Source organism: Eutrigla gurnardus (genome assembly GCF_963514095.1).
Source record: "Eutrigla gurnardus genome assembly, chromosome: 5".
Classification (NCBI taxonomy): domain Eukaryota; kingdom Metazoa; phylum Chordata; class Actinopteri; order Perciformes; family Triglidae; genus Eutrigla; species Eutrigla gurnardus.
This window is the reverse complement of record NC_139919.1, coordinates 3,315,454-3,341,269: the sequence shown is the minus strand read 5'-3', so window position 1 is coordinate 3,341,269 and position 25,816 is coordinate 3,315,454.

Sequence of the window (25,816 nt, the reverse complement as noted above, 5' to 3'; positions counted from 1 at the left end):
GCGGTCTAAACTAAGGGAAACAGGCTTCAGTTTGAGCGGCCGTTTTCCGCTTGGTCCTAGTGCTTGACGCGTCTCTGTTTACTATAGCAAAACATTGTTTTTGGACGGTAAAAAGTGCAGGGGACCAAAACGGCCTTTTGAAAAAGTGCAGGGGACATGTCCCCTGTGTCCCCCCCCCCAAATTACATCCGTGCTCAGGGTCAACCTGCTCTCATCCGTGAAGAGCACACGGCGCCAATGGTGAATCTGCCAATCTCCGTGATCTCTAGCAAATGCCAATCGCATTGCACGGTGTTGGGTTGTAAGCACAGGCCCTATTTGTGTACGTCGGGCCCTCAAGCCACCCTCATGGAGTCGATTTCGGACCGTTTGAGTTGAAACTTGAACATCAGTGGCCTGCTGGAGGTCATTTTGTAGGGCTCTGGAAGTGCTCCTTCTGTTCCTCCGTGCACAAAGGAGCAGATATCGGTCCTGCTGTCGGGTTGTTGTCCTTCTTCATCCACCTCCACGTCTCCTGGTGTACTGGCCTGTCTCCTGGAATCTCCTCCATGCTTTTGACACTGCGCTGGGGGTCACAGCAAATCTTCTTGCCACTGTGCGCATTGATGTGCCATCCTGGATGAGTTGCACTAACTGGGCAACTTCTGTGGGTTGGAGAAACCGCCTCATGCAACCTCTCGTGGTGCAAACACTGCCAAAATTCCAAAAAGAAAAAAATCTGCCAGAAAGGCAGAGAACAGAGACATGGGGCCCTAGTTTCGTGGCGCAGCGCAGGGCGGCGCAGGGTGGCGGAGCCGGCGCAGTGCAAGTTTCGACCCGCGCAGCCTTGCGCACCGTCAGTTTGGCAGTTTGGTGGATCGCCTGCGCCAAGATGGGTGTGGCGGCGCAGCAGGGGGAGGCGTCACAGATTCAGCTTGGTGTAGCGGAAGTTTCGTGGCAAAAAGCCTCGCCGAGACTGCGCTGAAAGCTCGCCAGCTCCAACCTGGTCTACTTTCGGCCCAAGGCGCAAGGCGTAAATAAAGTCCATTCATTCAAGGCGAATCACAGCTGGCGGAGTGGAAGTTTGGCTGACTGCGCGCAGTGCGCACACGTCACCGAGACCTCACAGGCAGGTTTCCACAGTTCCAGGCACATTTAAATGCAATAAATAATCACAACAAACACTATTTAATGCAACTGATTGAATCAACACGTGAATTTATATCTATATAGATTGTCCCGTCACATCTGACGTCAGATCAAAGGCGGATGGCACGCGTAACGGAAACTCAGCCTCTCGGACCAAAACATCTCCCTCTCTCTCTCCTGTTTTTTATAATATCGGCATTGTTATTATTATGATACGCGCGCACAGCGCGTGATGCGCGTGGTGGGAGCAGCGGCGCTGCTTCTGTCATCGGGTTGTCAAGTGACGGAACTTGCACTGAACCTCCCCTAACGCATTAAAGGTGAGGAGAGGAGCTCATTTGATTGGTGAAGATCTGAATCGGCTGTATTAATCCCAGTCCACGCCTCGTCTCCCACTCACGCCTTCTTCTCCTCCCTCTTTCCCACTTGCGCGGGTGGGCGAGACGGGAGGTGTGCCTGCGCGAGCCTGCGCGGTGCACGAAACTTGCAAAGTCCAGGCGGACACACCCCGTCGGCGCGGCGCAGGTGCGCTGAAAGCTGACTGCGCCTGGTCTACGAAACTAGGGCCCCTAGTCTGTGGTCACCACTTGCAGAACCATTCCTTTATAGGGATGTCTTGCTAATTGCCACTCGTTTCCACCTGTGGTCTGTTCCATTTGCACAACAGCAGGTGAAATTGATTCCCAATCAGTGCTGCTTCCTAATTGGACAGGCTGATATCTCAGTAATAAGATTAACTTGCAGTTACATTATGTTGTTTTAGTGTTACCCTTTATGTTTTTGAGCAGTGTATATTTCCCGGTGTTCTGGGTTCTCCAGCTTCCTCCCACAGTCCAAAGACATGCAGGATGGGGACCTGTCTGTCTCTATCACATGTGAAAAATAATAACAATAACACATATCAAATGTCCAGATTAGGTTTTAAATTTTTTAATTGTTCAATCAATCAATCAATCAATTTAATTATTCAACCTTTTAATTCAGGGCTGTATAACTACTTGTGCCTAAAGCTTGTATTTACTATGAGGCAACAATTTAGATCACATGAGTTTAAAAAAGTGAGGAAATACACCAAAATATTAATACAAAATGTTAATGGTCTGCCATATACATATTTTTTTACACTGCATATGTGCCCATATTTTTTCATACATACAAAATACTTTATTGTAGTTTCTAATAGCAATTTTCTTATTATACTATATGTAGTCTTTGGGATCCCTGTTTTAATTCATCCTAATCCATTATATTGCAAAAGACGCTACTCCTATGTGCCCAATTTGATTTTAGTTTTTGTGATTTATGCTTTAGGCAAAGACAAAACACTTCTTTATTTTTTTCCACGAGTTCAAAAGGACAAGAAGGTTGGAAAAAGAAAACATAGTGTATGTTATGTATGGTCTACGTCAATGACTTTTTGTGGTAACATATTCAATCTAAACGGTGACACAGCCTTTCTATCTGTTTCACAATTTACCCAGCCAGCCTAAAAGCTTGAAACGTCTCTGTTGCTGCTCCATGCCTTTGCAGTCTGTGTGTGTGTGTGTGTGTGTGTGTGCATCTTGGCAAACATAATCCACCTCTTCGATCAGACTCTAAAACCAGCGATTTCTTCTTTACACTTTCCTAAATCCCCTGACGTTCGTCTAATTATTTCTTTGGCTTTAGTGAAGGAAGGCTATCTGTGCTGGGGCTAGACCGAACACAGACATTCATATGAAGCTGAAAGAACTGGAGGGAAAAAACACATCTGGACAGGCAGAATAGGATCAAGCTCACTGACTGTTTTCTCCCTTCAGCTTGATCCCTGCTATTCCCCAGCACTGAGCGTCGCTTTCTACAGCCTTATCTTCTCAGCTGCTTGCACCTCGCTGGCAAAATCTCAAATCCCAGCCATACCTAGAGGCAAGGCAGCCAGCGCTTACACACTAACGCTGTACGTCATTCAACAATGGTTTCCTAGCAACATTTTTCTGCTACCTGCTGAATAAAAATCTGTTTACTGTGGCTACCCATGAGTGTATGGCTGGGCTCTTATGTTTGCAGGAGTGAATGTGTCTTTAATAACAAGTGCAGTAGTGAAGTGGTTTAAAACGCTTCCAGTTATGTGCATAAATCAGTTTTTAAGTCCAGTTCAGAGGATTATTTTTGTCTGGTTACATATCTCTTTAGTGGGGTGATGGGAAATTCTTTGTAAGCATGTGGCATGTTCTTAATGTATGTCTAGAACAGGAAAAATACTCACTATTGGCATTAGGTATGTGAAAATGTGGCTGTTGATAATTAAAGGATGTATTTAACTAAAACAACATGTCTTGTCGTCAGTACCACTGGAAACAAAAGAGACTATTATCAGTTCTGCTTATTTACATCAGGCCTTGATGATCATGGTAAAAGGTACTATTAGCATATTTCATAGATTGTACCACTACAACCAAGAAAACACTTAAAGCTCCACTAAGTCACATTTTTTTTACATAAATAACGAAAGTCAAACTACAGATTTCAAGGGGGTAAGATCCGCATTTCTCATTGTCAATTGCCTAAAACAACCTACTTTACACTACACCTCGCATACAATACATACCGTACACCATACACGAGTCTCTCAACTATAATACGTCATACACTTAAAGAAATTGCTTAAAATCTGCATCTCTACTGTTGCTAACTCAAGTCCTCCCGGGGTTACTCCCAGAAGTCTGGTTGTGCTTTCTTGTCCGGTACTGTAACTTATTGGGCCCTAGTTTCGTAGACGAGGCGTAGTCAGCGCGCAGCGCACGTGCGCCACGCCGACGGGGTGTGTCCGCCTGGACTTGCAAGTTTCGTGCACCGCGCAGGCTCGCGCAGGCACACCTCCCGTCTCTCGCCCACCCGCGCAAGTGGGAAAGAGGGAGGAGAAGAAGGCGTGAGTGGGAGACGAGGAGGAGACGAGGCGTGGACTGGGATTAACACAGCCGATTCAGATCTCCACCAATCAAATGAGCTCCTCTCCTCACCTTTAATGCGTTAGGGGAGGTTCAGTGCAAGTTCCGTCACTTGACAACCCAATGACAGAAGCAGCGCCGTCGCTCCCACCACGCGCATCACGCACTGTGCGTGCGTATCATAATAATAACAATGCTGATATTGTAAAAAATAGGAGAGAGAGAGGGAGATGTTTTAGTCCGAGAGGCTGAGTTTCCGTTACGCGTGCCATCCGCCTTTGATCTGACGTCAGATGTGACGGGACAATCTATATAGATATAAATTCACATGTTGATTCAATTAGTTGCATTAAATAGTGTTTGTTGTGATTATTTATTGCATTTAAATGTGCCTGGAACTGTGGAAACCTGCCTGTGAGGTCTTGGTGACGTGTGCGCACTGCGCGCCGGTCAGCCAAACTTCCACTCCGCCAGCTGTAATTCGCCTTGAATTAATGGACTTTATTTGCGCCTTGCGCCGAGAGTGGACCAGGTTGGAGCTGGCGGGCTTTCAGCGCAGTGCCACGAAACCTCCGCTACGCCATGCTGAATCTGTGACGCCTCCCCCTGCTGCGCCACCACACCCATCTTGGCGCAGGCGATCCACCAAACTGCCAAACTGACCGTGCGCAAGGCTGCGCTGGTCGAAACTTGCTTTACGCCGGCTCCGCCACCCTGCGCTGCGCCACGAAACTAGGGCCCATTATGTTTAATTTTATGCTTGAAATAAGCATTGTGTGAAAGATTAATGAAAGGGAAAACATCAAACACCAAGAAATTTGTCTATAATATATTTTTTATTATAATATATCTATGAAACCCAATAAATATCCACAATAATGAGAAAAGAAACCAAAGAATCAATAAAATGAGAGAAAACAAATTATGCAAATCAATCAAAGTAACTGTTGCAGTGGTGTTGAAGCTTGTGTGTTGTGTGTCAGATGTGGAGGTGAGCTAATTGCTGGTAATGGACAGTATTAATAGGAACATCAAGAGCGGCTTTGAGTCATAATCACTGAGATGACGTGTGAAGCTGAGCTGCAGCAGCTACATCAAAGCATTGCAAAGTCACTGCAGGCTGTTGGCCCCTTTAGAAAAAAACTTTGTAAAATACTTTTTTTCATCCTTTGACTTTTCAGAGCACTTGCGAGGGAGGGTTGTTTCTGCTTTGTGTAACAGGGAATTAGGGGCTTTAGTGTGAGCGATAGATGTGGAATTGTAATCCTGGTGTCTGGCTTGTCAGGGAGCCGGACAGCAAGATCTACGGGTCCAAATGGTTGGCCTTTGAGATGACTGGATGTGTATGAGAGTGAATATCCAGCCCATAGATTTCAGGTCTGGACTCCAAACTCTGATCTGCTGTGTTGGGAGCTTCAGTTAAAACCAGATTAGATAGACTACACGTGTGCAACACAGTGTGGACTGTGGTGGAAATCAGTTTATGATCACCTGATGAGAAATAAGAATACAACTCCTAACAGCGCTTTTAGTAATTTATTCTATAAAGAGTCCAAAACAGGCTAGCAGTCGCTACAGACAGACTGTAAACAGACAAAGTCTAATAAGTCAAAGCCCTCGCAAACAGGGTGTCCAAGCGGACCGCATCACCGACATACAGCTTCAGAGCAAACTATCTGGCCAGATAGGGGCAAACTCCTTAAGAGTCTGACCAAGTCTTCAGTCTTGAGAAGGGCTTTTTATACAGTTGTTTGTGACGTGTCATCAGAAAAGCATTGTTCCGTTGTTTGTGTAGACGGAGAACTTTGTCCAGAATGTGGTGTTTGAACCACTCATCAGTGTCCATAGATCCATATTGACTTGCCAGCTGTGCTGGTGTCACAAGATGCATTTCACAACTCATGCAACACATGACATGACATAAGTGCAGAATACAGGTAACCTCATGACACATGGAATAGTATGAGTTAAAACTACTCAAACTACTAATTATACTATAATGAACTACTAAATGAAAAATTCCCATCACATGGACTAATCATGGCTCTGTGTATTTGCTGGTAAAGCTCCACATGTTTGCGTGGTAATCTCCATGTACCTGACCTGTTGAGCTGTTGGCTGTCAGCTATGGCTGGGCGATTTTTTCCATTTAATTGATTAATTTGCATTTTTACTTTCCTACGGTTTGTGAAATGGCTGAACTGCAAAATCCCGATTTAAAAACAGTTCTAGACTTCGCAGATTTGTTTTGCGTTAAGGGACTACATAGCAACCTACTTTCTCAATTTCCAGAACACGTGCAAAAGTCAGCCACATACAATCACATCCACACGCCCCGACAGACGGACCATAAAAATGTCCACCAACTCAAACGTCCTTTTACCAATTAACGAGAATACTTCCAAAAGTTTGCGATCTCCGTTTACTGCTCCTTGGCGCTATCCTATCACTCCTCTGTCTTCCCTCTTGTCTTCCCGCCCCTCCTCCTTAAGCCCCGCCACTCCCGGGCTCTTCCTTGCCCGCGGCCAATCACAACAGGTGACACTGACAGATACATGCAGTGAATCAAATTACACAAACAAGAATAAAGGCACAGTCCCTATTTTCTCACAGTTTACCTTACTGTTACAAACATTTACAAGGGTTTACTCATTTATGATCAATTTGTCTTTATCTCTGAGTTAACCATTTTTACTTTATTGTTCAGTTTAGCTATCTTACGGATATATTACTGCATTTATTTAGGACATATTTTTATTTGAATCCCTGCTTTCTATTTACAGTATTGTATTTCATTTCAAGTTTTTTCAGGGATGGCCTACAACAGATTTTTTTTATTATTCTTGACCAACTGATTTGTTTACATAGGCCTAGACTACTTTGTAATCTCACGTGTTTTGATCATGTTAATAAAGAAAATATGTATTTAAATTTTGCCTTGGTCTAGATTGTTTCGAGAAAAACAGAAAGAAATCAAGGTTTAAATAAAAAATGTACCATTAGTTTAGCCCTACTGTCAGCCTATGGGCATCCAGCGTGGAAGTGACATGAAGTGTACTCAAAATAGTCAATATGCAGATGGACCACCAAAGACTTTATATCACTGTATCGGTTTGCAACCGGCGAAAGAAGTGACCATGACGGAGCGATCCCTATCTGATGAACACACATCTGGATCCATCTGACTTCTGGGGCCCTAGTTTCGTAGACCAGGCGCAGTCAGCTCTCAGCGCACCTGCGCCACGCCGACGGGGTGTGTCCGCCTGGACTTTGCAAGTTTCGTGCACCGCACAGGCTCGCGCAGGCACACCTCCCGTCACTCCCACCCGCGCAAGTGGGAAAGAGGGAGGAGAAGAAGGCGTGAGTGGGAGACGAGGAGGAGACGAGGCGTGGAATGGGATTAATACAGCCGATTCAGATCTTCACCAATCAAATGTGCTCTCCTCTCCTTTAATGCGTTAGGGGAGGTTCAGTGCAAGTTCCGTCACTTGACAACCCGATGACAGAAGCAGCGCCGCTGCTCCCACCACGCACATCACGCGCTGTGCGTGCGTATCATAATAATAACAATGCCGATATTATAAAAACAGGAGAGAGAGAGGGAGATGTTTTGGTTCGAGAGGCTGAGTTTCCGTTACGCGTGCCATCCGCCTTTGATCTGACGTCAGATGTGACGGGACAATATATATAGATATAAATTCACGTGTTGATTCAATTAGTTGCATTAAATAGTGTTTGTTGTGGTTATTTATTGCATTTAAATGTGCCTGGAACTGTGGAAACCTGCCTGTGAGGTCTCGGTGACGTGTGCTCACTGCGCGCCGTCAGCCAAACTTCCATTCCGCCAGCTGTGATTCGCCTTGAATGAATGGACTTTATTTACGCCTTGCGCCGAGAGTAGACCAGGTTGGAGCTGGCGAGCTTTCAGCGCAGTCTCGGCGAGGCTTTTTGCCACGAAACTTCCGCTACGCCAAGCTGAATCTGTGTTGCCTCCCCCTGCTGCGCCACCACACCCATCCTGGCGCAGGCGATCCACCAAACTGCCAAACTGACCGTGCGCAAGGCTGCGCGGGTCGAAACTTGCATTGCGCCGGCTTCGCCACCCTGCGCCGCCCTGCGCTGCGCCACGAAACTAGGGCCCCTGGTGTGAAGTTGTTAACATATTACTTTCCATAATTCAAGGTCAACTTTACAGCTACGTGTTACCCAACCAATCAACCACCTATAATACAATATTGACATGGGGTTTGTCCAATTAGGATTTCCAAATGTCCTCTTTAACTGTCTACCACTGAATGCATGTGGGTCATTCCGTGTCATTTCATCAAATGCCTCCCACCTGACCATCTCAGAATGTCCTGAAAAAATTCAAGTACAAAGACACACTTGTTAGTAGGACAAATCCAAAATATTAGGTCTCTACTGTCAATAGTTGTCTCACGAAACATCATTGAATGAAGGGTAGTTTAGACGTTTTTTGGCATCATGCTCTGAAAAGCCATTTTTAAACAGCAATATCTGGAAAACTATCTCACCTGTGGCCTTCAAAATTTTCACAGAGTATATCTGTTACTAATAGCCTCCAGACATGAAATATCAGGGGTGTAGCTCAATGATAACCTAGTATGGTAGGTACTTAAAATGTGGCTTGTTGAAATAAAGTAGTACATTTGAAGAGTGGCTGAGCTCCCATTTTTGCAGATAAAAGACTTCTATCACTTCTGCCTCTATCTCTGGTGTTAGCTTAAACATTCTACAAAATATGGTTTCTCTTAGATTATTAGTTTCACAGATATTAAGGCTCAAAAATGGAAGTTAACACATCTTTGCCCAACTTCAGAGTCATATTACAAAAAACTGACAACACATATCAGTTCCAAACTTACTTTTTTTGAAAGATCATATTCTTGTTAAAATCATATTTAAAAATCAGGAGGGTGTTTTGCCTCATTTTGTCGCAGTGATTTTTTTAAAATCCTGATATTGGTGGGGTTTTTGTGGCCGGTTTTGGTACTGCATGTCCTAACAGCCTACTTGTAAACATCACAGCAGGGCAATTCAATTGTGTTTTTTACCATTTACCAAAGACTTACATGTGACTAAATTCTACTGATAAATTTAGCCTCACGAAAACATTAAAATGTAGCACAGTTGTAGTTACAGAGGCAATAAGTCCTTGAATGTGAGTTAAACATGGTGAGAGCAGCTTTTAATGTCTTAAACCATGAACAAACATAGCATAATATTGAAGACTGTACATTTTGTCATACTTTAAGTACATACATTACACAACCAAATCAAATAATCTTAATTTGAGCATAAAGATTTTACATTACAGTAGAAAATTCTCCAACGTTTGATATTGAATAACAGTGTGTCGACTCACTATGAGGGATCACACATTTTTCATCTTTTAGATCCAATTCCTTCGTCACATTCATTAATTTGGCAGTCACTTTACAAATTGTCTAATGTACATCTCTGCTCTGTTGTGCTCATCTTTTTTGATGGCATACATGCGCCCAGTTTCTGGAGAGGGAACGTCAAATCTTGCAATTCTATGCTGCAGTGGGACATTGCACATCTTCTCTTCTTGGCCAGTAGAAACTCTTGATAGGGTCATGTGGGTGCATGAACTGAACCAGTACATCTTCATCTTCATCTGAAACATCTCTGATACTTCCTATCCACCATTTCTGATCATACACACAACTCACATATTGTCTCATAGTGAGCATAGAGACAAACTGTTATTCAATATCAAACTTTGGAGACTTTTCTACTGTAATGTAAAATCTTTATGCTCAAATTAAGATTATTTGATTTGGTTGTGTAATGTATGTACTTAAAGTATGACAAAATGTACAGTCTTCAATATTATGCTCTTTGTTCATGGTTTAAGACATTAAAAGCTGCTTTCAGCATGTTTAACTCACATTCAAGGACTTATTGCCTCTGTAACTACAACTGTGCTACATTTTAATGTTTACGTAAGGCTAAATTTATCAGTAGCATTTAGTCACATATAAGTCTTTGGTAAATGGTAAAAAACACATTTGAATTGCCCTGCTGTGATGTTTACAAGTAGGCTGTTAGGACATGCAGTACCAAAAACGGCCACAAAACCCCACCAATATCAGGATTTTAAAAAAATCACTGCGACAAATTGAGGCAAAACACCCTCCTGATTTTTTAATATGATTTTAACAAGAATATGATCTTTCAAAAAAAGTAAGTTTGGACCTGATACGTGTTGTCAGTTTTTTGGAATATGACTCTGAAGTTGGGCAAAGATGTGTTAACTTCCATTTTTGAGCCTTAATATCTGTGAAACTAATAATCTAAGAGAGACCATATTTTGTAGAATGTTTAAGCTAACACCAGAGATAGAGGCAGAAGTGATAGAAGTCTTTTATCTGCAAAAATGGGAGCTCAGCCACTCTTCAAATGTACTACTTTATTTCAACAAGCCACATTTTAAGTACCTACCATACTAGGTTATCATTGAGCTACACCCCTGATATTTCATGTCTGGAGGCTATTAGTAACAGATATACTCTGTGAAAATTTTGAAGGCCACAGGTGAGATAGTTTTCCAGATATTGCTGTTTAAAAATGGCTTTTCAGAGCATGATGCCAAAAACCGTCTAAACTACCCTTCATTCAATGATGTTTCGTGAGACAACTATTGACAGTAGAGACCTAATATTTTGGATTTGTCCTACTAACAAGTGTGTCTTTGTACTTGAATTTTTTCAGGACATTCTGAGATGGTCAGGTGGGAAGATTTTCAGAAATTTGATGAAATGACACGGAATGACCCATGTAAGAGTGTAGAACTGCCGTCAAAGTGATAGATAATTACAGTGGCATATTAGAATACACATATTTCTCCTTTCTAATTGAGCAGTTGTTCCTTAACTGTGTTGCCAGCTCTACAATTAGCTTGCTGTTGCAACCATGAAGAAGGAAATAGATGGCACAGCCTCGGGCCTCGGTTGTCATGGCCGGCTCACGGTGAGACTGCTTCTGGAGGATTCTCCTCCCAACTGGGACTGGATCCTGGTATGGACAATGGACTTCTGCACGGACAGCATGGCATGGAGGATGTATGAGGAATGAAATATTATTTCCTAGTTCCACTCATTGTGATTATAAAGATTCGGGATCACTTTACTAGATAACGGTAAAACCACACACTGCTTCACATGTACAGGATTAACTAACATTAATTAACTGTAAAAGTAACTGTAAAAGTAACTCTCACTTTCAGTGAGTTCATGCTTGTTGGGTTAAATTATATATCCCCCCAATACAACAATGACCATTCAAAATGTCTTTTCAAAGATTCATTGATGTTGGAATTCAGATAATTTCCCTCTCTTTCAGAGCCAAATAATCACCTCTCGTGGACAAATTGCGGACTAACATTACGGGCCCTAGTTTCGTAGACCAGGCGCAGTCAGCTTTCAGCGCACCTGCGCCGCGCCGACGGGGTGTGTCCGCCTGGACTTTGCAAGTTTCGTGCACCGCGCAGGCTCGCGCAGGCACACCTCCCGTCTTGCCCACCCGCGCAAGTGGGAAAGAGGGAGGAGAAGAAGGCGTGAGTGGGAGACGAGGAGGAGACGAGGAGGAGACGAGGCGTGGACTGGGATTAATACAGCCGATTCAGATCTTCACCAATCAAATGAGCTCCTCTCCTTTCCTTTAATGCGTTAGGGGAGGTTCAGTGCAAGTTCCGTCATTTGGCAACCCGATGACAGAAGCAGCGCCGCTGCTCCCACCACGCGCATCACGCGCTGTGCGCGCGTATCATAATAATAACAATGCCGATATTATAAAAACAGGAGAGAGAGAGGGAGATGTTTTGGTCCGAGAGGCTGAGTTTCCGTTACGCGTGCCTTTGATCTGACGTCAGATGTGACGGGACAATCTATATAGATATAAATTCACGTGTTGATTCAATTAGTTGCATTAAATAGTGTTTGTTGTGATTATTTATTGCATTTAAATGTGCCTGAAACTGTGGAAACCTGCCTGTGAGGTCTCGGTGGCGTGTGCGCACTGCGCGCAGTCAGCCAAACTTCCACTCAGCCAGCTGTGATTCGCATTGAATGAATGGACTTTATTTACGCCTTGCGCCGAAAGTAGACCAGGTTGGAGCTGGCGAGCTTTCAGCGCAGTCTCGGCGAGGCTTTTTGCCACGAAACTTCCACTACGCCAAGCTGAATCTGTGACGCCTCCCCCTGCTGCGCCGCCACACCCATCTTGGCGCAGGCGATCCACCAAACTGCCAAACTGACGGTGCGCAAGGCTGCGCGGGTCGAAACTTGCATTGCGCCGGCTCCGCCACCCTGCGCCGCCTTGCGCTGCGCCACGAAACTAGGGCCCTACATGTTTGCAATCGCACCTTATTTCACTGATTGGAAGTATTAACACAGTTTAAATAATATTCTTTTCATTAGCTGTTTTTTTATCCTTTTTTTGCAATAATAAAAGTAGAATAGAAAATCCATTATCAAAATATGATCGTCTGTAAAATTGGGTCCAAGTAGACATAATGGTGAGGTTAGCTTGTGGTGTGAAAGCAGACAAACATAACCTAACCAACAACAGGATTTTATGCTAGCAGATATCAGACACAATTCTAAAACTTAAGTATTAATAAATCCATCTGCTGAGTTTGTTTGGGAAGTGATCCTATAATTAATCTGGAAAGTCCATGTACATAACCATCTATTTATGCAAGTTATTTGGTAACCATAGTAACACGTATGTCAGCATGGGTATTTGGCCTGATTAATAGGCCAAAAACTGTCATTTAACAGTGTGCGACAGCGATGCCACAGTGATAAGCTCTTAATCGTTCCTGCACAAGTTGCCTCATACCCACGCCTGTGCGCTCCCTGATGTTCACACCACTCATCTTGGACTATCCAAAGGGGCTTTTATTCATCAGTGCTTTATAAATATACACTCCAGAAGAATTAAAGTGCTGCATACACTCTCAGAATTGGATTTTCCCTTGTGGGTCCCGGTGATAATCAACAAAACTTTCAAAACTATGAGTTACCTGTCAGTCTGTATAACTTCATGCTTAATCCTCTTGCTTGGTTTGTAAAATGTCATTGTGAACAGGAACTGATCCTTTTTTCCTTCTTGCACCAGACCAAATCAACCCAACTACAGGTGTGAAAACACCCAGACATAATTTGGGATTAGTTTGCTCTCTTTCCTGGAGCTGCAGGTCCTTCATTCCCACCATCACAGCTCAATAATGGATTCCTCGAGTGGAGAGACTTGGGTTTCACACAATTGAGTGGAAGCTTTGCCTCAGTTGCAAGAATTGTATGAACTTCCAAGGTGTCATTTCTCCCTCAGTTCTAGATAGGCGACTCCTCCAAAATGCTTCTACACTACTACAAATCTTTGCATTTCAAAACATCCTTTTATGTTCTTACTATTTTAATATGTTAAATGTACAAGAAATTCAGATTTCACATCTATTAAAATGTTACTATGATCTGATTGCAGTAAAAACAATTTATCAAATGGCCAACAACCTTTATGTTCTGACTTCTGATTACCTTGTCCACCTGACAATCCATAATGAACCTTCAATTGGATAGTATTTGTTGTATTTGCATTATTTTTCTTAAAAGATAATGTAACCCATTATCATATCCAGTTGAGTAGTAAGCGTGCAAAAATACAATCATAATGACATCAACACAGAGGACAGAAACACACAAGATGGGGATCAACGGGTGAAAACAGGGATTATCAATAGCGCAGTCAGGTGGTCTGAGGGTCACAACATAATACTCCCCTTCCTTAGCATCAAATAAATAATCCAGTGGGCCTCCTCCGTTCCGTTTGTCATTAGAGAGCACACAGGTTTGTTGAAAACATAACTTTTTACTTTGCAATGATCTAAAAGCAAAACACCTCCTTCAGCCTGTCTACAGCAGCCGATTGGACCGGTAGTCTACCGACGTACATCCAACAGTAGGGCACGGAGGGACGAGTCTGAGTGGCAGCTCCTTATTTAGACCATCCTCATGCTAACTCACCAACACTAGTGCAGGTGGCTGTTTCTTGACTAAATCACAAATTGTTGGTGATGTAGAATGGTAGGACATTTGATTGAAATATATGATGTATTTTTCAGTATCCCCCATATTTGAAACATAACCAGGCTCCCTGGGTAAAATGTTTGGATGGAAAATATTATGTGCAATATCTGGAGCCTATGTCTAAAACTGTACACACTAAACAAAAATAGGCAAAAACGCTGTTAATTCTTGAGGGTAGAAAGGCATCGGGGGGTCAGGGAAAATGCCCGGCCCTCATTCCCTTAGCTTTCTGAGAGAAAAACTAGAATAACAAAACAAAACATCATACAGTGTTAAAGAGAAAACACACACACAGACAGTCAACCTCTGGCACCCTGTTGGGAACCCTTTACTCTTATGCATATCTGGAAGCTTCGATCATTGTTGTGTAATATTCATAATAATTTAGCTTACAATGTGAAATCATCCTTGCTAATAGGCAGCAGCAGTTATTTTTACACGAGGGCAGCCATTTCAATTTCCTCATCTCACTACAGTTTCCTGTCTGAGGCCTTTATACAAAAGCGGCATGTATGATAGACTCATGATCAGTAGATGGAGTTCAGCTTCTGAAATGATGCTAAAATCACATATCTGTTATCATTAGATGCTGTGGGTATATTGTTTGCATTTGCATGGCAAACAAACCACACCAGAGTCCACTTGGAAGTGGACTGAGACCCACAGCTGTCACACCAACCAGACCAATGCCTCAAACGCTGAGGCTTAGCCCAACCCAAGCTAACATGAACTTAAACGGACTGTGTCCTGCTTACCTCAAATGAAACACACTATTTCCCTTAACACAAACACACACACAAACACACACACACACTTGCACGTGCCAATACCAGGAATATACTCTTACACTTTTGCATCATCCAGCACACAAACAGATGACTACTTTCTACCCACTGCCCCCTGACACACACACACATCAAATCTCGGCGATGCATAAACCACCAGCCCCATACACATCAGCTGCTGCTGCTGTCACATTGCATTTCCCTTCGTGTCATTTTGGCTGGAGCCTCTTATTCAGCAGAGACAAAATGAAGTCTCCTCTGAGAGAACGCCCTGCAAGGTGCGTGTGCCAGCGTATCCTTCTGCCAAAAGCCAGGAAGAGGGCGGGGGAATAACAACCCACTGACTCTCCTCCATTTTACATTTCCTCTGTGCTCATTTTCTCAAGAGCTCCTCATCTATTTTGCCAGCCGAACTCATTCAGAGGGGCCGCCTTGTTAAATAAGGCATGAGTCATGCCTATGGCGCTGAGCATTGAAATGATGCCGCCGGTTCCGGGGGACTGTTGTGAGCGAGAAGACGGTAGTGGCTGTGGAAAAAAGAACTAGGTTAAATAAAAGACTAAATGGAATGAATAAAAAGCTCAATGATTGACTATATATGCGTACTGTATGATTGAACATATTGATGTGGCGGAAAAGGATTTTAGCTACATTATGTCATCTGGGGCAGCAGTATGTCAGTCAGCAGGGACTTAGGGACTGGACTGTGACCAGTACAGACCAGTTAGTACAGAGTGTGGACAAGTAGTGTGTGGTGACTCATGTTGTTTTTCTTCAGCTGTTCATTTATGTTACTGCTGATAAAGCGACTGTACAGATCAAATAGAAACACTAACATGATTACAATTCAAACTAGAGACGAAATGTAATGAAACACTTGACTTGAACATTATCCTCTTACCCACTAAATAAAGGACGTCTGATGGACGTGCAGATAATGTCTATATTGTGTCCGTCGTCCAAGACCAATTCTGGCCGTCCACACGACGTGTAAACTAGATCCGCTATTTAGACGTCTAACCATGACCCCACTTGGATGTCAATAAGCAGTTCAACATGTGGACGTCATGATTGGTAACATTTTTGGACATCTTAAACAGGTGTAGGAAATTGACATTGATATTATGATGTATTTTTATTAATGAAAAATATCAACACTCTCAGTCTTTTAACATAGTTCAAGAACCGGGCTGGTGCAACATTTGGACCACAATTAGCCCTACTGAGGTCCTGTGGACGTCAATGTTGGACGTTCGGTAGATATCCTGAAAAAGACGTTGTGCAGCGACGACGTAGAAAAGACGTTCTTTGGATTGTTATTGTGGCTACCTTCACACTCGCCGGATTTCTCCCCGGCTCAACACCTTCTTTATCACCTGCAGCAAAACATCACATTATAGAATATTCAGGGAAGAATGCTGTTCAGTCCTTCACTACAAATACTAAGAAACCAAGAGTGAAAACTTTAAACAACTTTTGTATAATTTAATTGCGATAGCATTATAATAGCAGTACCTGGCATGTCCGTCTTTATCTGGATAAAGGATCAATTTACTGTAAAGTAAATCTCTGTCTGTCTTTATGTCTTTATGTTTGTCCTTAGTATAGCTGAAGAACCGCCAAGAACCATCTTATCACACTTGTTGGTCATTTGGACACATTCAATATGAATAAACCTCAGTCGAGCGCTCCGTGCAGCAGTGGGGGCGGGGCTTCAGGACTCTGCTGACTGAAGGCCTGATTATGCTTCCGCGTAGTGATAACGCAACGGCAATGCAACGGCCACGCAGTTGCTTGGAGACTGTGATGGTTCTGCGTTGGGTTTACGTGTCGAAATGCAATTCAAAGCCACACCGGTAAAGGGCGCTATGGTTTTTGTAAAGACTGACCGACCGACCGAGACTCTTGGCGTATATCGTCGTAGCCTCGTTATAGCGTATTTGTTTACTTTCCGGCTTTAAACGTCCACAATTTTTCAGAACTTGGTGTTTTATTTCTTTGTGCAAAAGCGAGAAGGTGCAAACAATAAAACGAGGTGAAAACAATAAAAGTAGCCTTTTAAAAGTTTAAATGGCGGTGTTTATGAGTGGAAACCGGATAGCGGTCTCCAGCGGATGTAGTTAGCGGACCAATCACAGCCAAAGCCGCTGCGTTGCTGTTGCGTTGGTGTTGCGTCGCCTCGACGCGCGTCAAGGATTTTTGGGAGGTACACGTCAGGCCCTTGCGTTGGACGTAAGGGGGTCCGCAAGGACGTAAGGGGTCCACAAGCCCCCTTGCGTTGTGTCGACGCGGAAGCATAATTCAGCCTTGAGTCTGCAACAGGTCTTTAACGTGCTGCTCATCGACTGCAGTTCACGTTGCTGTTTGTTGCTGTACGTTACAACCAAACTCATCTTCACTCGCTGGAGCCAATGAGCAATGAGTGGCTCTCAACAATACTGCAAGCAATTCAGGGGGCCAAGTAATCAGCCACGGCTCTGAATACCTAACGTTGCAGGCAGCCTAAGGGGTTTAGCTACGAGAAGGAAAATGTCCATGACACATTGTGATCATGAGTTCTTTTCAAATGTTCCACTAAATGATTTGTACAGGTTATTGTTCTTGCTGCATGCCACTAGGCCTGCCGCACCTTCCCCCCCAGTTAGCTGCAGGGCCATCAGCTATGGACCACCACACATTTATGTTTCTCTACTTAGCCTAGAACATCTCCCGGTGGCGGGGCAGTGAACAGGGACATCTCCCTGACACTCCCTGCTAACCTTCTTCATGGGTTGCTTGCTCCCCACGCCTGGTCCCGTCTTCTCAGCCAGAGCAGAAGCTTGCCTTTTCAGCCTGTAGACTGTAGGATCAGACTAGTTCAGCATAAACCCGGGAAACCAAAAAACAAAGACATAAAGAATATTGATTAAATGTTTACTCTGTAAATGGCCTACACTGGTCACCCAGTTCTAAAGGTGATACATTATTAAAAAGGTATTTTTCATGGCTTTACAACAATCCAATGTCTCTACAGACAGTATGAGTAAAGAACACCCTCTCTCGTTTTCTCCTGCTCCATCAGAAAACATGTGGAACAAAGAGCTAAGTCAAGCTTAAAGCTGCATATGAAAATGTAAGAGATTTGCCATAGGAAGTGACCGTCCCATACACATGTCTAATCCCAGAAACAATATTTTCAGTAAAACACACCCAGCCTATTTCCTATTTAAATATAATAATGGGAAACGGACAAAACAACATATGTTCTGGCATTAACCAAAAAGGCTGACAAATAGAAAATAAAGGTATCACTACAGAAATACAGAAATACTGCGATCAAGTGGGCAGGTGTGGACGGAGTCATTATTAATCATTAGCATTCCCACAAGGCTGTACTCAGCAGACCGATCACAAGCAATATCACATTCTGAGCAAAGTTCAAGCTGCATGTAAACTCTGTTAACAATCATTCAATTTGTCACATGGCATCATACAAAGTAAAAGTTCTGCATTCTCCACGGGTACAGTGATTAATCTGCAGCAGGGGCAAGTCATAAAAATGTACAGTTGCTCTTGACAGAGGAAATAGAAGGAGAGGTCGTCTGATTCTTCACAAATCGCACCGCCTTCCTCCTTCCATTCCACTGCATAAAGCCAAAGAATCATCTGCTTGAACAGTGCTGTTCACACAGACTGAAACGCAGGACACCACAGCTCATTTGTCAACATTAGTGTTAACAGTGTTCTTTTGACTTAATGATTATTAATAACAACAAATAATACACTACTGTGCTCAGATTGAGACCCCAGAGCTTAATGCATACTAGTTGCATTTAGTGTTGCTTGAAAACTGTAGCTGAAGTTACACCTATAATACACAAAACAATACATTTCCCAGACTACCTTGCTGTCACAAAAGTGTTTTCCTTATCTTGCTTTTTTAACCAGATATCGTTTCATTCTATCCAGATCTGCTCCTACCCAGATCTGGTCTTATTCTTCCCAAATTTAGTCCAATTATACCCAGATGTGGTCCTATTCCAGATAGTTTCCAATTCTGGTCCTCTTCGACACAGATCTGTTCCTCTTCTTACCAAGGCTGGTGCTATTCTATCCAGATTAAGCCCTATTATACCCAGATCTGGTCCTTTTCTCTTCTGCACAGATGAGACCCCCCGTGCATCGAACAGTCTAATGGTTGAAGCAGAAAGCATGCATTGGTTTGCTTCAGGAGGTCCATCCCTGTCTAATACCAATTAACTGACTTATTGACAACCTGTCTACAACATTTTCAGTAGACTCAGTGGTCGAGGTTGTTAGGAGCAGTTACATTTGCACCAACCATAGAAGTTTGTCAGTGTAATAATAATAAGTATACGGAAAAACAACATGCAGCAGGAAGATGGCATCCCCATTTATCAGTGAGCACAACACCAAATATCTTTGAATCACACATGTAGTTGGGGTTCTGGAGCAAGGATATTCACATGTAATAACAATAAAAATATAAAATAAAATATATAATTTGGAGGTGTGTTGTTTCTGCTGGGAGACTAAAGAATCTGAAGTATATTAACAACAAATAGCAGCAGCAGTGAGGTTAAGTTGAGTTCAACCGTACGTTGAAAGCCTTCTCTGATGGTATATGTGATGTACACTACCCACGTGCAGAACACAGACCGCCTCCATATCCAGCACTCATTAACATCCTCTTTACCTCTGCTCCCTCATATTGATTTGACTCCAGAAATTAGCAGCCTTTTTTCTTCTACCCACACAATCCCTTTCTCGCCTTCTATTATTGTGGCATTAACTTGCCGCCGCCTCTTCTCTTTTTTTCCGGTGCTCACCCGCTTTCTCTTTGGGTTAATACAAGAACATTGGTATTCTTGTGCTGAACACAGGACAGAAGATGGGATGTGTAGCAGGTCAAGTCTGCCTCGCTTTCATCCTGGTGCCTTTGAATAGATAAAGAGACTAATTGCATTTGCATAATCACACTAAGACAAAGTCACACACACACACACACACAAGACATTTAGCGTGCACACACTTCCCAAGAATGGTGTGTATGCAGAGATGAAGATTCAGGATGGAAGTGTTCAGTTACAGTCTCCACCAGCAAAAGCATTTGATTACACCAGGGAATGAGAGTCATACTGAGGGGGCTGTAAGAGTGGTAAGACACTGGCACAGAGCCTTTAAGGAGTAGTGTATATATAGCACTATTGGGGGTGGTAAATGGTTTATATATATATATATATATATATATATATATATATATATATATATATATCCAGCTCCTGATCTCCAGCTCCTGACCCATCTCTGCGAACTCGCCTGGCCCTGGCAGGGCCACGTAGCATTCAGTAGGCTAGCCGCCACTTGACAAGCCTGCCTACTCTACCCGTGTCTAGAATAGGCATGGTTTCTTCAAGCACCCCAGTCACCCCATGCCTGTTCCTGTCCCGATGGATGTCTCCTGTCCTGATGGATGTCCCTCCATTGCCTGTTCCTGTCCCGAATGGGGTGCGTCCATCACCAGGCTGGTGACGGAGCAATGCAGGATGAAGTCCAGAGATGGGGTTGTGAGTGGGATCCGCAGGGGCAGGCAAGTGAATTTGGTGCAGATCCTGAGGTGACCAGTGCTGCGACAGACTGATGATGAATATTTGTAATATCAACTAAAACAGAGAGGAGGTGTAAAGTGTTACATTTGAGAACAGAGTTTCCTGGGGAGGTTGTTGGTAGAATGAGTGTTTAATTTGTTTATTTTGATGTTTCCAACATGTTGGTTAACAATGAACTAATACCTCTTGTCAATCACAATGTCCAACTGTTTCAGCTCATCGTGGTATCAGTATTGAATTTAATGTATCAGTATCAAAAGTTTTCAAATGATACCCAGCCCTAATAATACTCTCCAATAAATTCACTCATCCACAAAAATCTGATGAGCCCATCCATCCTCCCCTACACACTTCAACATTCACTTTATCCAGAGCAAGTACTTTACCTTCCACATGTATAAGCAACCCTAAAAAACACTGTCTTCAAAGCGCACTCAAGCTTTTTGGAAGAGCACCTGGTGTTTTCAGCTGGGATGAAAGAGTTTGGTGGACACAGCGCCTTGGAAGGGAAACGCCTTGCTGATTAAAATGCATTCTGGCTGGCATACTGTATATAGTGACGTCCTTATAAACACTGAAGCGTATAGCCAAACCAAGTTTTCACTTCATCAACACATACACCTCCTCAGAAATGTCAACATGTTACATACACAACTGTTGCCGAGGCTCAAACACTGTGTAAAGACTTTGCTGTCCAGCATCAGAGCAGCCATGCAGAATTCCACTCTGCACAAATAATGGTACACTTTGTGTGCTCTCGGTTTTGTTCTGCTGAATTATTTTAAGGATCTTCTGTTATCTCTGCAGTTCAGATACTGTATGTACAGCAGGAATGTTCAGCAAAATGAAAAAGAACTCATTTTATTTTGCAATCATTCACCATCAAAGGTCAGTGGGAATTAATCGGGGGGCAGCATATGTTGGATTGATTTAAATGTACTTCTTTGTGTGACTACTTTGGTCAGTGGCCATTCAAGGTTTTAGCCTCAAAGGCCTGCAATATCTGCATTAGATGAAAGGAATGTCCAGAAAAAAAGCTCCACTGTCATTCCTTTAATATTAGTGAAAAGTCATCTGTACTTGATTCTCTGCAAAGGATGGACAGCTATGCCTTTGAGGGTATGCAAGGTCTCCACAGAGAACAGAAGAGTCACAAGCAATGTGACATAAATACAGAGGTAAATGCAGGAACTGTTAGTTGTCAGTAAAATCATAAATATGATACATTATAGTGTGACATTACTTTATTTTCACTGGAGAGCCACCTTTGAATCCTTTCTATGACCGCCTCACCTTTCATCCTTTTAATCCAGCTATGTTTAGCAGAACAGGAACACATTTTGAACCACTTAGAAACACTACAGAAATATGAGTGTCCTCTTGCTGTGAAAGCATGGAATCCAGCTGGGTTTGTGGGAAGTGCCATCAGTTAAAATCCTTTGTGTTCGGATGAAAGCAAGGAGTTACCGTGAAGGACACTGCTAACCTGATTCACATACTAATACCAACATGGTCTCACTCAAATAACACAGCTTGGTGGCCCTACTCTTCAAAATATGACACTCGGTAGCATCACTTTATCATTCCATCAGAGTGTCTTTTCAAAATAAACTTCCGTCTTCAAGATAGGTTTAGGCAACAAAAGCACTGTTAGGTTTAGGAAAAATCCACAGTTGACATTAAGGGCCCTACTTTCGTAGACAAGGCGTAGTGAGCGCGCAGCGCACCTGTGCCACGCCGCCGGGGTGTGTCCGCCTGGACTTTGCAAGTTTCGTGCACCGCGCAGGCTAGCGCAGGCACGCGCACCCGCGCAAGTGGGAAAGAGGGAGGAGAAGAAGGCATGAGTGGGAGACGAGGAGGAGACGAGGCGTGGACTGGGATTAATACAGCCGATTCAGATCTTCACCAATCAAATGAGCTCCTCTCCTCTCCTTTAATGCGTTAGGGGAGGTTCAGTGCAAGTTCCGTCACTTGACAACCCGATGACAGAAGCAGCGCCGCCGCTCCCACCACGCGCATCACGCGCTGTGCATGCGTATAGTCATAATAATTATAATGCCGATATTATATCACTATTGAAATTGTAGGCACATTTTAGGCATGTCTATCACAAAACAGGGTCAGGGCACACAGCAGTAGACATAATAGCAATAGATGATGACCATTCATCATCATCATCATCTCCATCTTCATCATCTTTTAAAGATTTTTTCAGGCATAGGCGCGTTTTATTAGCAGTGGATAGATATGAAAAACAGGAGAGAGAGAGGGAGATGTTTTGGTCCGAGAGGTCCAAGTTTCAGCTTTGTTAATTAAGTCAGGCTGAGTTTCTGTTACGTGTGCCATCCGCCTTTGATCTGATGTATAGATATAAATTCACGTGTTGATTAAATTAGTTGCATTAAATAGTGTTTGTTGTGATTATTTATTGCATTTAAATGTGCCTGGAACTGTGGAAACCTGCCTGTGAGGTCTTAGTGACGTGTGCGCACTGCGTGCCGTCAGCCAAACTGCCACTCCGCCAAGAGTAGACCAGGTTGGAGCTGGCGGGCTTTCGGCGCAGTCTCGGCGAGGCTTTTTGCCACGAAACTTCCGCTGCACCAAGCTGAATCTGTGACGCCTCCCTCGGCTGCCACACCCATCTTGGCACAGGCGATTCACCAAACTGCCAAACTGACCGTGCGCAAGGCTGCGCGGGTCGAAACTTGCATTACGCCGGCTCCGCCACCCTGCGCCGCCCTGCGCTGCGCCACGAAACTAGGGCCCTAAGTGTCAAAATGTCAACTTTATGGGTTGAAGAATATACTGAAACACAAAACATGTATCTAGTTTGTTTCATGTGTACACACTGAAATTGGATTGAATTTAAGAAAATGTAAATTTAAAAAAATACAGTTTAACCCTGGGATAAGTGATTAACCATGAGTGGTTCTACAGGTTTAGTCGGTGAGCACAGGTTTGGGTTTTGATGTCTGTTAGGTGCTATGGTACCAAACCTGATGACCTCACTAAGAAATCAAGACAACAGGAAGTCAGGCAGTCACCACAGCTGACTGTTGTTCATTAGTATGGTTTGCTGAGTATGAAAAGGATGTGAATATTATCCCATGTTGTTCACGGTCAGGAAGTCAGGTAGAGCGTGACAAAGTCCACGTGGGGTGGATATTGGGGTCCAACAAACATAGGACTTTCACCTGGGGACCTGTGTTTGTCTCCCATGTGATAACAAAATTCAAGGTTTACTTTCCATTAGTTACATAACTAACTAACACCAGGTATACAAGTTATGTAACAAACATTCTTATTTGAACCCAAACAACAATCTTTGCTAAGATTCGGAGAACGTTGCGTTGATGACAGGAACCAGATAACCTGGTCAAATGTGGTAACAATGTTCAGGCATACTTCAGACTAGAATATATAGAATGTTTTAGGTCATTGTGATATGGTGGTTGATAAAATATTGACAATATTTAAGACTGGAAGCCATTTTTATGAGCCTGTATGTATTTTTACAGTCTGCACAGTTTTTTTCTCATCATTCCATCATAGCACTTTTGTTTTCTCAATTTTATTACTTTCTTAAATCAGGGCTGCTTTTGGTCTTTTCCACTGTATCATTATCTTGTCCCTGTGTTTATTGTCTTTTAACTCTATAATGTTTCTGGGAAATACCATGTAAAGCATGCTTCCATGTGAGTGCTATTAACAACATTATCTGACATTTGCTGCTGCTCATTGAGATATCACTGTATATTATGTGTTACAGGTGCATGTGAGATGAATTAATGATACCATGGTGCTATTAATAGACACAGCAGTGTGTCATGGTCGAAGAGGACCTGAGATGAAACTCCTGCTTTGGCTGTGTAACCCACTTGGCATGTGTGTTGCCTAGTTACACGAGTATATTATATCTAAGTGTCTAGGTTCTAAGAGGAGACCCAATGACATGCCTTAACACTTCCCTGAATAACTCACACCAACAACCGAGTACATTTTATGTTTTACTGTAGTGTATGATTGTTTCTTTTTTCTGTATTATTTCCCCTCCACAACAATAACCTTACATAGTTCACTCAGCTCAAATCTTTCACATTCCAGTATTCCACTGTCATACTTTGTAACATAAACCACTTCTGTACAAAACGGCACCTTCAACCAGGACCAATCAAAGCTTGAAATGACACAAGAAATGTTTTGCAAAAGGCTTGCAGGAAGCATATTTAGTTCTATGGTGTTTGACATACTAGTCTCCTGGTCCAATAGTGCCTCTACTGGCCATGTGGTAGCTCTAAGTACTGTGAAAATGACTCAAAACACCTTGACAACTGCAAAAGCTGTCCACCAGACTGGGTCCACAGCGATCCAGTGACCCTCAGTGACTAGTCATAGCTCACTTCCCAAAACAAGGGCCGGTACCAGCAAGTTTTGAACCGATCCAGTCCGTAGGACGATAGTCTTTCTGACCGAGTGCTACTGCGACTCAGACCATAACATCAACCAATACTAAACCATTGTGACCACTCAGTTATTGCCGACTGAGTGCTGCAATCAACTGATCCCATAAACCATTGTGAGGTTTTAGTGCAATCAATGAAGCGGTGAATATGACTTTGTAATACATAAGTCAACTTTATATGTCCAGAACAGGAGTTGCACCAAAGAGATTTGTCAGCTGCTATGAAGGTAAGAATCTGACAGTTGGTGCACAGATGAGATGAGTAGACAGTTTGGTTCCATATTCCGGTTATTCCATTACATCCATACATGCTTTACTGTTACAGCGGAAGTGAGTATTATGCAAAGTTCCACATCTTCACAATGCTTTTAGTTTACAAAACAGAAACATGCCAGTGCTAGTTCTTGCTTTCGAATGAGAAGATTCCGGTTGGGGTTGATGTGTTGCTTCAAGTTGAAGGAAATGGGGCAGGGTGAGGATGAACAAGTCTAGTCAGTCTTACTGCAGTTTGTGGAATAGTTACAAAAATGCCATCTATTGGTTACATGTAGAGGGACACAAATTACGTATTCTATCGTGTCTCTCGGCACAAAGATAATTTCAAAGTTAATTAGGATCCATATTTTTTATATGGTAGACACATTAATTAAGCAATGCAACATCCAGAGCTAGTGACATAGTATTAAATATTGAGAAAGACGACTTATGGTGGGACAGAGGGGAGGTGGATGGCTCCCCTCAACACAGGACTTTAACTACTAGACTGGTG